The sequence below is a fragment of the Rhinoderma darwinii genome, chromosome 5 (assembly GCF_050947455.1).
Source record: "Rhinoderma darwinii isolate aRhiDar2 chromosome 5, aRhiDar2.hap1, whole genome shotgun sequence".
In the NCBI taxonomy this organism is placed as follows: domain Eukaryota; kingdom Metazoa; phylum Chordata; class Amphibia; order Anura; family Rhinodermatidae; genus Rhinoderma; species Rhinoderma darwinii.
The window spans coordinates 266,459,009-266,475,376 of record NC_134691.1 but is presented as its reverse complement, the minus strand read 5'-3'; positions in this window follow the sequence as shown (position 1 = coordinate 266,475,376).

The window sequence follows — 16,368 nt, the reverse complement described above, 5'->3', positions numbered from 1 at the left end:
GATTTTGAATAAGGAAGGCTATCACTCCATTTTGCAACGCCATGCCATAACCTGTGGACAGCGCTTGATTGGAGCCAATTTCATCCTACAACAGGACAATGACCCAAAGCACACCTCCAAATTATGCAAGAACTATTTAGGGAAGAAGCAGGCAGCTGGTATTCTATCTGTAATGGAGTGGCCAGCGCAGTCACCAGATCTCAACCCCATAGAGCTGTTGTGGGAGCAGCTTGACTGTATGGTACGCAAGAAGTGCCCATCAAGCCAATCCAACTTGTGGGAGGGCCTTCTGGAAGCATGGGGTGAAATTTCTCCTGATTACCTCAGCAAATTAACAGCTAGAATGCCAAAGGTCTGCAATGCTGTAATTGCTGCAAATGGAGCATTCTTTGACGAAAGCAAAGTTTGAAGGAGAAAATTATTATTTCAAATAAAAATCATTATTTCTAACCTTGTCAATGTCTTGACTATATTTTCTAGTCATTTGGCAAATCATTTGATAAATATAAGTGTGAGTTTTCATGGAAAACACAAGATTGTCTGGATGACCCCAAACTTTTGAACGGTAGTGTATATATACAGTGAAGGAAATAAGTATTTGATCCCTTGCTGATTTTGTAAGTTTTCTCACTGTCAAAGACATGAACAGTCTAGAATTTTTAGGCTAGGTTAATTTTACCAGTGAGAGATAGATTATATTTTAAAAAAAACAGAAAATCACATAGTCAAAATTATATATATTTATTTGCATTGTGCGCAGACAAATAAGTATTTGATCCCTTTGACAAACAAGACTTAATACTTGGTGGCAAAACCCTTGTTGGCAAGCACAGCAGTCAGACGTTTTTTGTAGTTGATGATGAGGTTTGCACACATGTTAGATGGCATTTTGGCCCACTCCTCTTTGCAGATCATCTGTAAATCATTAAGATTTCGAGGCTGTCGCTTGGCAACTCGGATCTTCAGCTCCCTCCATAAGTTTTCGATGGGATTAAGGTCTGGAGACTGGCTAGGCCACTCCATGACCCTAATGTGCTTCTTTTTGAGCCACTCCTTTGTTGCCTTGGCTGTATTTTTCGAGTCATTGTTGTGCTGGAAGACCCAGCCACGAGCCATTTTTAATGTCCTGGTGGAGGGAAGGAGGTTGTCACTCAGGATTTGACGGTACATGGCTCCATCCATTCTCCCATTGATGCGGTGAAGTAGTCTGGTGCCCTTAGCAGAGAAACACACCCAAAACATAATGTTTCCACCTCCATGCTTGACAGTGGGGACGGTGTTCTTTGGGTCATAGGCAGCATTTCTCTTCCTCCAAACACGGCGAGTTGAGTTAATGCCAAAGCGCTCAATTTTAGTCTCATCTAACCACAGCACCTTCTCCCAATCACTCGCAGAATCATCCAGATGTTCATTTGCAAACTTGAGACGGGCCTGTACATTTGCCTTTTTGAGCAGGGGGACCTTGCGGGCACTGCAGGATTTTAATCCATTACGGCGTAATGTGTTACCAATGGTTTTCTTGGTGACTGTGGTCCCAGCTGCCTTGAGATCATTAACAAGTTCCCACCGTGTAGTTTTCGGCTGAGCTCTCACCTTCCTCAGGATCAAGGATACCCCACGAGGTGAGATTTTGCATGGAGCCCCAGATCGATGTCGATTGACAGTTATTTTGTATGTCTTCCATTTTCTTACTATTGCACCAACAGTTGTTTCCTTCTCACCCAGCGTCTTACTTATGGTTTTGTAGCCCATTCCAGCCTTGTGCAGCTCTATGATCTTGTCCCTGACATCCTTAGAAAGCTCTTTGGTCTTGCCCATGTTGTAGAGGTTAGAGTCAGACTGATTAATTGAGTCTGTGGACAGGAGTCTTTTCTACAGGTGACCATTTAAGACAGCTGTCTTTAATGCAGGCACCAAGTTGATTTGGAGCGTGTAACTGGTCTGGAGGAGGCTGAACTCTTACTGGTTGGTAGGGGATCAAATACTTATTTCTCTGTGCACAATGCAAATAAATATATATAATTTTGACTATGTAATTTTCTGTTTTTTTTTTAAATATAATCTATCTCTCACTGGTAAAATTAACCTAGCCTAAAAATTCTAGACTGTTCATGACTTTGACAGTGGGCAAACTTACAAAATCAGCAAGGGATCAAATACGTATTTCCTACACTGTATGTGTATGTGTGTGTGTGTGTGTGTGTGTGTGTATCTGTATGTATGTGTGTGTGTGTGTGTGTGTGTGTGTGTGTGTGTGTGCGTGTGTGTGTGTGTGTGTGTGTGTGTGTGTGTGTGTGTTGTATATCATGAATCATGAATGAGTGTTGTGTGTATTATGCAGGGGCATAGCTGGGAGGGGACTTCAGGGGCTTTCAGAGACTAGGCTGTCTGCAAACTGTGGGGACAGGCAGTTAGTTAGTCCAAACATCTAATGTTTTTCAATGCACCCTTAAGGCCCTATTTTTTTTTACTGACATCACTGTTCATATATGGACAGTGACGTCAGGACTTTTCCAAGGGCCAGAATCCCGGGGCAGGACCTCTATTAGTGTTCTGCCCGGAGACTCTGACTTTAGGGAAGCTCCTGACATCACTGGACAGTGACGTCAGAAGCTTTCCCTGGACCCAGGTGCGTAACTAGGAAACACTGAGCTCCATTGCAAACTTTTGACTATGACCCCCTCCCATGGATGCCACACACAGCGCGCCCTTGTGCATACAGCCCCCCTGTAGATAGTGCCATGCAGCCCCCCTGTAGATTGTGCCATACAGCCCCCCTGTAGACAGTGCTATACAGCCGCTCCTGTAGACAGTGCTATACAGTGCCCCCTGTAGACAGGGCTATACTATCTTCCCATGCAGTGCTATACAGTCTCCCCATACAGTGCTATACAGCCCTCTCTGTAGACAGTGCTAAACTTTCACTGATGCGGCATGCAGTGTGGCAATTTTTATTTTAAGCCACGCCTTTTATCCCACCCAATCCCCGCGCATACACACCCTGTTCAGCCCACACAGTATCATGCTCCCATAGTGCCTCCTACACTGTATAATGCCCTCTAGCTGACACCATACAGTATACTGACCCATAGATGCCCCCATACAGTATAATGCCAACACAGATGCCCCATACAGTATCATGCCCACACAGATGCCCCAAACAGTATAATGCCTGCACAGATGCCCCAAACAGTATAATACCAACGCAGATGCTCCCATACAGTACAATGCCAACACAGATGTCCCCATATGTATAATGACCACACAGCTGCCCCCCATGAAATATAATGCCCACACAGATGCCCCAAACAGTAGAATGCCCACACAGATGCCCCATATAGTATAATGCCCACACAGATGCCCCCATGGAGCATAATTCCCAAACAAATTCCCCCATACAGCATAATGCCCTATAGATGCCCCCATGCAACATAATGCCCCCATAGCTGCCCCATACAGTATAATGCCCCATAGCTGCCCGATACAGTATAACTACCCATAGCTGCCCCATACAGCACAATGCCCCCAAAACTGTACCCATACATCATAATGCCCCCATAGCTGCCCCCATATAATATATATCCCCCTGGCTGCCCTTATACAGTATAATGCCCCCTTAGCTGCCCCTAGTGCCAGTGCCCTTGTAGATAGTGACACAGTGCCCATGTAGATAGTGCCCCTATAAAGTGCCACAGTGTCTGTAGATAGTGCCATACCACCTGAAGATAGCGCCACTCTTCATGTAGATAGTGCCATTGGGACTCCCTCTAGGAGCGGAATCCCCAGCCAGAGCACTGGCCAGGGTTTCCGCTCCTAGAGTGAAGCCCTGATGTCATTGTCCATATATAGGCAGTGGCGTCAGTGTCTACTCCTTGAGCGGAATCCCCGTTGCCGACTCTGGCCGGGGATTCCGCTCCAGGAGGAGCCCCTGTCGTCAATGTCCATATATGGATAGTGACCACAGGAGTTTCCTCTAGGAGCAGAATCATCGGCAACGGGGATTCCGCTCCTACGGTATGTTCACACGGCCTATTTTCAGCCGTTTTTCGGACAGTAAATTCCCCGAAAAATGGCTACAAATACAGAGGCTGAACACCTCCAAATATCTGCCCACTGATTTCAATGGGAAAAACGGCGTTCCGTTCCCACGGGGAATTTTTTTACGAGGCCGATTAAAAAACGGCCCGTAAAAAAACGGCACATAATAAGAAGTGCATGTCACTTCTTGAGCTGTTTTTTAAGTCATTTTTCATTGGGTCAATAGAACAACATCTCCAAAAACGGTCGTAAAAAACGCCTGATCCATAAAAAATGGCTGAAAATCAGAAGCTGTTTTCCCTTAAAAACAGCTTCATACTTTACAGCCGTTTTTTGTTAAGCGCGTTATCCTTAGGCTATGTTCACACGGAGTATTTTGGGGGAGGAATATCTGCCTCAAAGTTCCAAACGGAATTTTGAGGCAGATATTCCTCCCCCAAAATACTCCGTGTGAACAGCAATTATCGCGCCGTTTTTTGCCCGCGGCCATTGAGCGCCGCGGGCATAAAACAGCGAGATATACACTTTCTCCTGCCTCCCATTGAAGTCAATGGGAGGTCGGAGGCGGAAGCGCCCGAAGATAGGGCATGTCGCTTCTTTTTCCCGCGAGGCAGTTTTACTGCTCGCGGGAAAAAGACGCCGACGCCTCCCATTGAAATCAATGGGAGGCATTCTCGGGCCGTTTCTGCCGAGTTTTGCGACGCGGTTTCCGCGTCAAAAAACTCGGCAAAAGACCCCGTGTGAACATAGCCTTAGAGTAGCCACTGACGTCACTGTCCATATATGGACATAGTGACATCAGGGCTTCCTAGAGCACGGCGCTTAAATCAGTGCTGTGCCCGGGGAGTCCCCACTAGCAGAGGAGCTCCCTCTGCTCCTCCGCTCTGAACTAATTCTGAAGCAGGGAGCTGATGGTCCCCTGCTTCAGAATTGGGTTAAACTGTTTCTGCATCCTGAAGACGCAGATACAGTTGACCACGGGACACCGCCTGGACTGTTGAGAGGTTTATGCAGCCTATGGCAGAGCAGGGAGATACCTCCCTGCTCTGTTATAGCGTTCAATAGTAGTATCTGTATCCGAAGGAAGCAGATGCTATGAATGTGGCGGTGCTACTGCTGTAGCAACCATAGCGGCTGCTAGTGAAGCATTCGGGAACCGGAAGCCTCATGCCGTGGGCCCCATAGTAGCCGCTATGGCTGCTACAGTGGTAGTTACGCCACTGCCTGGACCGTAGTCCCGGGTCAGAGCCTCTACTAGAGCCTTACACGGGGACTCCAACACTGCTCCTTACGTCACTGTCTATATATGGGCAGTGACATCAGGAGTTTCCCATCACTTCAGCGCTAGACCCAGAAAAGGGAATTCTAAAAATTGTTTTGCTCTTTTATGTGTTACTGATTATTTATGTTTATTGTGTTTTTTGACAGGTTCGGTTGTTGGACTACAAATTCGAGGACTACTTTGATGACGGCGTTTTTTTTTTATTCTCAATAAAATGGTTAATGAGGGTTGTGTGGGGGTTTTCTATTTCAATAAAAAAATTTTTTATGTCTCTGTGTTTTTTTTAACTATATTACTACTGCCTTAGTAATGGGCGCTGTCTGATTGACAGCATCCATTACTAAGGAGGGGCTTAGTGTTAGCTGGTGAAAGGGCTAACACTAACCCCCCATTATTACCCCGGTACCCACCGCCACCAGGGGTAACTGGAAGAGCCAGGTACGATCCAGTACCTGACCATCTGTAGTGAAGACCGGGTACTGGGACGGCCGCAGGCTGGTATTATTAGGCTGAGAAAGGCCAAAAACCTTTGTCTTCCCACCCTGGTAATGCTAGCCTGCTGATGCTATGTTGTATCTGACTGGTTAAGAAAAATAGGGGGGACTGCACGTCATTTTGAAAAAATAAATAAATTAATAATCAGAAAGAAATATTACTGTATCACCAACGCTCTCCCCCCTGCCCTGTCCGCAGGTAAAGCCTAAGGCCTTATTAACACGAGCCTGTAAAACGTCCGTGTGACGGCAGTTGAAACAACTGCCGTCCCACGGACCTTTGTAATTCAATGTGGCCGTTCACACAAGGGTCCGTGAGAAAATAGGACATGGTGTACATAGTGTATGTGCAGCGTAGGTTCCCACCTTACAGAGGTCGCCTTGTCGTGGCAGGTCGGCAAACACTTTTTGATCAAAATGTGAACTAAGAACCTCCCTATTATAAGTAGATTTAGCAGTAATGCATATTTATATTTATTGGCTTAGGTGGCATTAGTGTCGCAGTGTGCTGTCGCCATTCTTTTTCTGCTGTATATTTGCAGTCACAGGTGTTCTTGCACCTGCATACACATTTTTTATTATTTAGTTGGAATGTGTTGTTCAATTTTTTGTTGTGTTTATGTGATCCATATATGTGGGGTTAGTGACTGCCTCCATTTTTGTTCTTGCACTCCTCCCATTCTGCCCTGGGTGATTTTAATTAGTTCAATGCTGGTTCCTACCATCCCCAGGTATATATGTAGGCTTAGTCCCAGTTCTGGGTGTATGTGCAGAGTAGGTTCCCACCTTACAGAGGTCACCTTGTCGTGGCAGTTGGGCAAACACTTTTTGATCAAAATGTGCACTAAGAACCTCCCTATTATAAGTAGATTTAGCAGTAATGCATATTTATTTATATTTAGTGGCTTAGGTGGCATTAGTGTCGCAGTGTGCTGTCGCCATTCTTTTTCTGCTATTTTTTCACGCGTCACCCATCCCTCCATAGACTCTCATCTGCAGTTTTTCACGTCAGAGATGCGCCACGCTCGTGTAAATAAGGCATAATAGGCTTGCTGTCAGTGAATAACTGACAGCTCTAATACACTGCACTATGCAGGCAGTGCAGTGTATTAGAATAGCGATCAGGGCTTCATGCCTTCAAGTCCCATAGTTCAAAGAAAGTTAATAAAAATGTAAAATAGTAAAACAAATTCAAGTTAAAAAAACAAACACTGACTTTTTTCCCATAATAAGACTTGTATTATAGGAAAAAATGGAAAACATTAAAAAAAACTACACATATTTAGTACCTTCGCGTCCGTAATGACCCAAACTATAATGATATCACGTTATTTCCCCCACCACATGGTGAAAACCGTAAAAAAATTTAATAAAAAACAATTTCAGAATCGCTGTTTTTTGGTCACCACTCCTCCCAAAACAGAATAAAAAGTGATCAAAATATTGCATCTACCCCAAAATTGTACCAATAAAATCCCACAAAAAACAAGCCCTCCCACAGCTTTTTTGACGGAAAAATTTAAAATTTATGACTCTCAGAATATGGTGATAGTGATTTTATTGTGCAAACGCTGTAAAATATAAAAAAAATATATATACATATGGTATTGTTGTAATCGTATCAACCTGCAGAATAAAGTGAATATGTCATTTATAGCGCACGGCGAACGGCGTAAAAAAAAGAATAAAAAACAGTATCAGAATTGTTGGTTTTTGGTCATTTCGCTTGCCAAAAAAATTGCATAAAAAGTGATCAAAAAATAAGCCCTCACACAGCTCTGGTGGAGAAAAAATAACAAAGTTCTGGCTCTCAGAATATGGCGACACAAAATGTGCAGAGCGTTCCAAATGCGGATAAGATTGGGCACCATTTATCAGTGCGACACTGGCCTCACATCTGTGGATTATTATTTATTTACCCCATTATTATACCCTCTTATTATGCCCTCATGTACTCTGCACAGATTACATATGCCGCCACATTATAAACTGAAATACCAGCAAAACCCCAAACAGAACTACTACCAAGCAAAATCTGCGCTCCAAATGCCATATGGCACTCCCTTCCTTCTGAACCCTACAGTGTGTCCAAACAGCAGTTTACGCCCACATATATAGCACCGCCATACCCGGGAGAACCCGCTTAACAGTTTATGACATATTTGTCTGCAGTGGCACAAACCGGGCACCACTTATTGGGCTCTAAAATGGCATATCAGTGGAAAATTGCAATTTTCACTCTGCACCATTCGCTGAGCGTTCATTTCCAATAAATAAAAAAAAATACCCTGTGGGGTCAAAATGCTCACTACACCCCTTAAAAAATGCCTTGAGACGTGCAGTTTCCAAAATAGGTGTCACTACTTGGGGGTTTGTTTTACTATTTGACCCCAGAGCCCTACCATGGTGGGCCAATGCTGTGAAAATCACCAAAATAGGCCTGGAATGCGCATTGTGCTCTTTCACTCCTGTGCCCTGTCATATGTCCAGGCAAATGATAAATGCCTTGAGGGGTGTAGTTTCCAAAATGGGGTCACTTCTCAGGGTTTTCCACTCTACTCTACTCTGAAATTGAGTAACAAATTGTGTGGTGTTTTTTCTCTTATTACCCCTCGAGAAAATAAAAAATTGGGAGCTAAATCTACATATTTTTGGAAAAAAAAATTGTTTTCATTTTTACTGCATAATTCTAATAAAATGTATGGAACAACTGTGGGATCAAAATGCTCACTACACCCCTAGGTGAATGCCCTGAGAGGTGTAGTTTCCAAATGGAGTCACTTCTCAGGGGTTTCTACTATACTGGTACTGGTACCGGCCATTCTAAGCCCAGCCGTGTGTCCAAACAGAAGTTTATGACCACATATGACGTATTTCCGTACTCAGGAGAAATTGCTTTACAAATATTGGGGTGCTTTTTCTTCTTTATTCCTTGTAGAAATTTGAAAATTCTATGTTATTTCAGAGGAAAAGTAGATTTTCATCCTCACTGACTAATTCCAATAAATTCAGCAAAAAAACCTGTGGGGTCAAAATGCTAACTATACCCCTAGAAAAATCCTTCAGGGGTGTAGTTTTCAAAATGGGGTCACTTTTGGTGGGTTTCCACTGTTTTGGTCGGTCCAGTGCGTTGCAAACGTGACATGGCACTGAAAACCATTCCAGCAAAATCTGCGCTCCAAAATCGAAATGGAGCTCCTTCCCTTCTGAGCCCTGCTGTGGGTCTAAACAGCCGTTTATTACCACATATGAGGTATTGCCTGGTAAAAATTAGAAAATTCTATGTTTTTATAGAAAAAAGTAGATTTTCATCTTCACAGACTAATTCCAATAAATTCAGCAAAAAAACCTGTGGGGTAAAAGTGCTAACTATACCCCTAGAAAAATTTGTTGAGGGGTATAGTTTCGAAAATTGGGTCACTTTTGGGGGTTTCCACTGTTTTGGCACCACAAAACCTATTCAAACCTGGCATGGTGCCTAAAATATATTTTAAAAGAAAGGAGGCCCCAAAATCCACTAGGTGCTCCTTTGCTTCTGAGGCCAGTGCTTCAGTCCATTAGCACCGTACGGCCACATGTGGGATATTTCTAAAAACGGCAGAATCTGGGCAAAAAATATTGAGTTGTATTTCTCTGGTAAAACTTTGTGTTACAGAATTTTTTTTATTACAAATGAATTTCAGCAAAAAAAATGAAATTTGTTCATTTCACCTCTAATTTGCTTTCATTCCTGTGAAACACCTGAAGGGTTAAAACACTTTCTGAATGCTGTTTTGAATACTTTGAAGGGTGCCGTTTTTAAAATGGGGTGTTTTTAAGGATTTCAAATTTATGGGCCCCTCCTCAAAGCCACTTCAGAAATGGAAAAAAAAAAAAAAATCTTGAAAATGTAAGAAATTGCTACTAAAGTTCTAAGCCTTGTAACGTCCTAGAAAAATAAAAGGACGTTCAAAAACAATGCAAACATTAAGTAGACCTATGGGAAATGTTAACTAGTAAGTATTTTAGGTGGTATTACTATCTGTTTTACAAGCAGATACATTTAAATTTCTAAAAATCATAATTTTTTCAAATTTTCTCTACATTTTGGTGTTTTTCACAAATAAATACTGAATTTATCGACCAAATTTTTTCACTAACATAAAGTACAATATGTCACGAGAAAACAATCTCGGAATCGCATGGATAGGTAAAAGCATTCCAAAGTTATTACCACGTAAATTGACACGTTAGATTTGAAAAAATGGGGCTGGTCCTGAAGGCCAAAATAAGCTTGGCCCTAAAGGGGCTAATGTTTGCCAATGACATATTAATGATGACATAGTACCTTCTCCCCTGACTACCCTCCCCAACCTATTACATTTGATGCGGAAATTCACAGATATCTTGAGTTTGGAGTTTAACTTGTCATATTAGAAGACCCTTGACATTAATTTATCTACAACTACAGTTAAACTAATGTAATTGACTATTGATATTAACCCCCTATTTGTTCTCCCCTAGTGGCGGTAATCATCCCCCTTTAGTGGGGGTGATTTGGGGGATAGTCTTTCTGTTTTCAGGTTGGGGAAAATCTCCAAATTAATGTTTTATCTTGTTACTTTATGCCTTCTGTATGCTACCTGCCCATGTTTCACTTGCCACTTTGAAGTAGATTCAAAGGGACTTGCTCCGTTTTGTGTGCGGCTCAAAGGTAAGGCATTTTGGGGCCCATAACATTGTATGCTCATCATAATCAGGGAGGCTTGGGAATGCCCCAAATTATAAAATACTTTCAAGCAGTCAGATTGGCCCAGCATTCGCAGGTCCATTTAAGAATTCATGTTCTACAGTGGATTGACATAAAAGCCACTGCATGCCCTAATTTCCCACTGGACCTTCTACCTCAGTGTGCTCAGAAGAAAAGGCCAACCATCTTATGCTCTGCTCTTTCCTATTCTCTATCCTTATGGGATAGGTTGCGCTCTAAGTACCCATTACGGTCTACCCATAAGCCAGCGGCTCGGTATTCTGCAACCCAGACTTTAGTACGGGCCTGTGTCCCTCACAATTTGCATGGTGGATCAATAAGGGATTCCTGAGAATTGATGATTTTGTTGATAGGCTGGGGGTTAAACTCAAATTTGTTTGCACTATCCATAAATTACAAGACTCTGAACACTTTCATTATAAACAAATTTTACACTCAAACATAATGTTAGAGTGAGACACTACAATGAGAATTTCATTTGAATCGATCTGCTTTGAATCTGTTTGCGGTAATAGAATAATATCTTCCTTATAAGTTATATACCGTTCTCTCCCCATCCCCAGGCAAGTTATCTGATATTTGTAAATGGGAGGCAGAAACGGGTAGTACATTCGATATTTCAAACTGGGCGCAAATGGCCTTAACTACAGAAAAATATCCTTTAATACGTCACTGGTCGAAGCAGGCTAGAAGGTCCCACTCAGGTGGTACCTGGTTCCCACTAGATTATTACATGTTACCGGAAACCTTATTGTAACGTCTATAGCCACGGCCCGTCGTTCTGACTTACCCCTCGACGGCTGTGGCCATGGACTCCTGACTTGTGTGCAGCGTCGTCCTCCCGTGAGGCGCCGAGACTCACTTCCAGATTACGAGACCATCTCCGGTGGGAGTGCGCGCGTGCACGCTCTTAAAGGGCCAGTGCGCGCATATTGCAGGAAGTCTGCAATCTAGCCCAGGATGCTCTGGGCTATAAAAGGGGCTCTGCCCTCTTGCTCTTTGCCAGAGCGTTGTTTGTTACCCGAAGTTTGTCGTGCTAAATGGTCTCCTAGTGTCTTCCAGTTTCCCAGTGTAGCCTGTTCCTGTATCCTGTTTCCGTGCTACCCTGTTCTAGTGCCATGCTGAGTTGTTGCCAGATTGGACTATGTTCCACGCCTGTTTCACTACACCACAGCTGACGTCTACCCACTGCCTGGTCCTAGTTGTGCCTGCCTTTCTACTGTCTACGTTGCCTCAGGTATCCTCTCTGAACTATTGACTATGTACTTTACCTGTTTGGCCAGCTGCCAGTCGGCTACTCGGTACGGCCCAGTGGGTCCACACTCCGCATCGTGACACTTATCTAATATGCTTTTGTAAGTAAAGTAATACAGGGGCCACGTATCATATCTGGTGGGAATGCCCAAATATTCATAGATTTTTGAATTCGCATATACCACCTAGTACTTTTGGTCATCGGAGTCAATCCTACTAACAATCTTAAACAATCTTGATTAAATGCCCCTATCCCGGATATACCTAAGGGCACACTGAAATGGATTTACTTTATTTTTCTGGCAATTAATTTGGCAGAGCCAGAAGTTGGAAAACCTCTTCAGGTCTAAATTAAGAATAAATTAGGATGGATAATGGTGAATGACAGATTAACTATTATCCTGACTGACTCCCAAACTCAATTTGATGCAATTGTATCTGTGATGTCCCTTTGAATAGTATGGTTTTTAATATATTCTCCTGTCCCCTCTTCCCCGTATCTGTCTTGCTTTTTCCCCTTTCGTGTGTTTTAATGCCTACTCCCGGGTTTATGACCAAGTTTGTAATAACAATTATCTAGATTGTTCTTTCTTTACAACATTTCAGATATTTTTTAGTTTTCGACTGTATTCATATTGCAACTTATGCAGATGTGTATACTTAGCTCCTCAGATATGTTTATTATTTGATCCATGTTTTCCTTATTATAAACGCTGTAAAAATGTTCATAAAAATTAGACATTGTGTACTAGAATCTGTTCTGCATTCTACATTTCACTCCAGACCAGGGAGCAGCAGTTAACAATATAATGAAAAAATATGGAAATTCTAAAACATTATTATTCACCCAGCTCCTATTTGTAGTGGGGATACAAAGAGATACTATTATGTTAACGTTATTTTTTGTTTTCATCAAAATCAAAATCTGAATCTGAACAGTAATGAGAGTTGACTTCTGGGAGAGCTATTGCTTTATCCCTGACCTAATAACAGATATCGTCTTTGCATACTTTCTTGTTCGTGTATCTCAAAAAGGATCTGTCAGTTCTCCTAACATGTTAGTAAATACTTGCATTCCCAATAAAATAACATTTCTGGAGCGTATTTTCTTAGAACTCCTACTTTGGGCCATTCCTCTGTTATTCCTCCTCAAAATGTAGGAATTAATGTACAATTGGGTTTTACCATTCTGCTTGTCAATAGGTTGTGTCCAGATACTGTGAGCACTGATTGGACAGTGTCAGAATGTGTGTCGAAACACGCCACATTGGCAAAGGGAAAGGCAACACCCAGTCATAAATTTATCCATACAGTGACAGGAGGAATAAGAGAGTAATGACACAAATCTAAAAAATACACTCCAGAATTCTTATTTAATTGGGAATGCAAATATTTACTAAAATAGAAATGCCAAGGGAGCTGATATACGTCTACACGTTAAATCGGTAATTTGTACCTATTGTGTTACTCCCTTAATCCCCCTTAGATTGTAAACTCTTAATAGTAACTCTACTGTATGCTAGATTAGTAAAATATTACATTCAATTCGTTTATTTCCAGCCACATATAGCAATAAATAGCATTAATAAATCCTTTTAAATTAATATTCAAAAGAGTATTATATTTTTTTTGTGTATTCAGAATAGGCCTCTAAATGTCAGACTCTGATCGATGCTACAAAGGCATTATTCCTGTTACATCTTGTAGAACTTAGTGGCCACAGTGTGGCTCAGATGTTACCTGGGACTTTTTTTTACTTGGCTGACATCCTATTTCTAAGATGAATGTTTAGAATTCAGTGAGACAGTGCTAGATTTCTGATACTGCTTTGCGCTACAATTTAAAACAATTCAGGAGTGTACAACCAGTGTTATTTTTTTCAGACAAGGTCAGGATAATAAGGCTGGGTTCACATGGTACGTCTTTTTTGCATTTATAAGCTGCAATATTTTTTTTTTGGGTTGATAAACTCCCATTGAGAGACATGGGAGTTTAGCTATTAAAACAAAAACGCATGCTAAGAATGCAACAAAAACTCATTGTGTGAACCCAGCCTGAGATGTTGGGCTAAGGAGGAGCATGTGTTTCTATGTTTCCATGTTTGAGGCTCCTGGAAGACTGATAGGTATTTTTGTGTCTCCGAAAAAAAAAACCTTTAGCCAGCCATCCTTGTTATAGAACAATTCTATAAACCTCTACAGAAAAATAAGCATCATAATCCGATCTTCACAAATTTTAACCTAGTCTTATGAAACCGATCATGATTTGCGAACAAGTAAATATCGATTGGTGAAAAAGATAGTTATATTGACTAAATATTATATGTGTGGGTTATTAAACAATTACCCTATTAGAGTATATTTACACAGAATGGTTATTTGCTACCACAGGGGAAATGAAGCACTGCACAGTTATTATGAAAATCAATGGTCTATCCGTGCAATGCATGGAAGTGACAAGTCCTCCAGCAGTTAAAGATGCTCTTTGTAGACGCTGTTCGCTCTGGCTAATAGTTGGTGGCCCCGTCAGATGGTGAACCCCATAGCAGCTTCTTTGGTTGCTACAATGTAAGTCCTTCTTCTGCACTGTTAAAATACAGCATGAAACACTTGGAAATCAGTGCTTTGTTCCCTTTAAATTACAGTCAAACTTTAAGAAAATAAAAAATTAAATTATCAATATTTTTATAGTTGATTAGGTTCTGAGAAAATGAGAAAATTGGATCATCTGTCTGTAACAACTCAGTCATCTGCTTTCAAGATTTATCTGTCTTTTGACAATCATTATGCATTAATTAATCCTTTTTACAAGTGTGTCTTTACCCCAATGTACAGTCACAATTTAAGGCGATGGCACTTGGGAAATGTTTCTATGGCAACAAAGACTCTTTTTCATTTCAATTAAATGTTTGGATGTATTGTATATAAACCCCTCAGATTCTAAACAGGATTTGTCTCAATCCAAATATCAATATAGTTGATTTCAATGCCCCTGTAGTTAGAATTGTAATTGTTAATTACATTTCAATCATCTTAGACATGTCTGTCTTGAAACCAAACAATAATGAAATTGTGTTTTTATACCATCTGTCTAGTAAGCATGTTTAGTATTTTTCCTTTTTCCAAATGGTAAGTATTTAATGCCTATAAGAACATATAATGATTTATATTAAAAACCCTTCCAACACTGCTCCGTACATTTACTGTGCTGGTGAGAGGTAGCTTTCGCACAGTGCTGTAAGTGTATGCCACAGATAGCACAGGCTCAGGAATCAGCCCCCGCCACTGGCAACGGGTGTCAGCTGTAACATTCAACGGACAACCTGCTGCAAAATCAGATCGGCCCCAGAACAAAGCTCAGTATGAAAATACAGCACCAGAACAAAGACCAATACATAAATACAGTACCAGAACCAAGCTCAGTACATATATACAGCACAAGTACAAAGCTCAGTACATATATACAGCACCAGAATAGAGCTCAGTGCATGCATACATACAGCACCAGAACCAGGGTCAGTACATATGTGCAGCACCAGAAACAAGCTCAGTACATAAATACAACACCAGAACCAAGCTCAGCACATAAATACACCACCAAATCCAAGCTAAGTACATAAATACAGCACCATAATAAAGCTGATTACATCTATACAGCACCAGAACAAAGCAATTGTAATGGCAGGAAGGAGGTGAAGGGAAAGTGAGCCCTAATCTACCCACCGCCCTGTCCCTGCCTACTTGCAACGACCCGCCCTAGGCGACGGGGTACAACTGGGCGGCGGTCCCTACGCTGTCTAAGTGCACGGGAGAACAAACAGGGAACACGCAAGGGAAGGGGCAGTAGCCACGGAACGCCGCGAGGAAACGGAGCGGTGAATGAATAGTCAGGACCAGGATGAAGTGGAGTATACCAAAGTGAGCACGGAGAAGGAAGCAAGCCAGGGGCAAAGCAGGTTAAGCGGAACTGCAGCAAGGCAGAAGCACGGCAGAAGCAGGCTGGAGCAAGCAGCAGTGAGGCCAGGAATCCAGAAGAATTACAAGCACTGAGGAAGAGAACACGGCAGGCAATAAAGGACAGGGGGTGGAGCTAACTCCGACTGACCATGCCGCGATAGGCTCTCCCACTCCTGAGCCTGCCACCCTGGTTGGTGGGAGATGGTGTCAGTCAAACAGGTCTGGCCTCAGGTGTGGATTGATTAATCCCAGGAGTATACCTAGACGTAGTACCTGGCAGATCCCTAACAGCAATAGTGCATAAATCCAGCACCAGAACAAACCTCGGTACATAAATCCAGCACCAGAACAAAGCTCAGTACATAAATCCAGCACCAGAACAAAGCTCAGTACATATTTACAGCACCAGAACGAAGCTCAGTACATAAATCCAGCACCAGAAGAAAGCTCAGTACATAAACCCAGCACCAGAACAAAGCTCAGTACATATTTACAGCACCAGAACAAAGCTCAGTATATAAATACAGCCCCAGAACAAAGCTAAGTACATAAATACAGAACCAGAACCAAACTCAGTACATATGTAAAGGATCT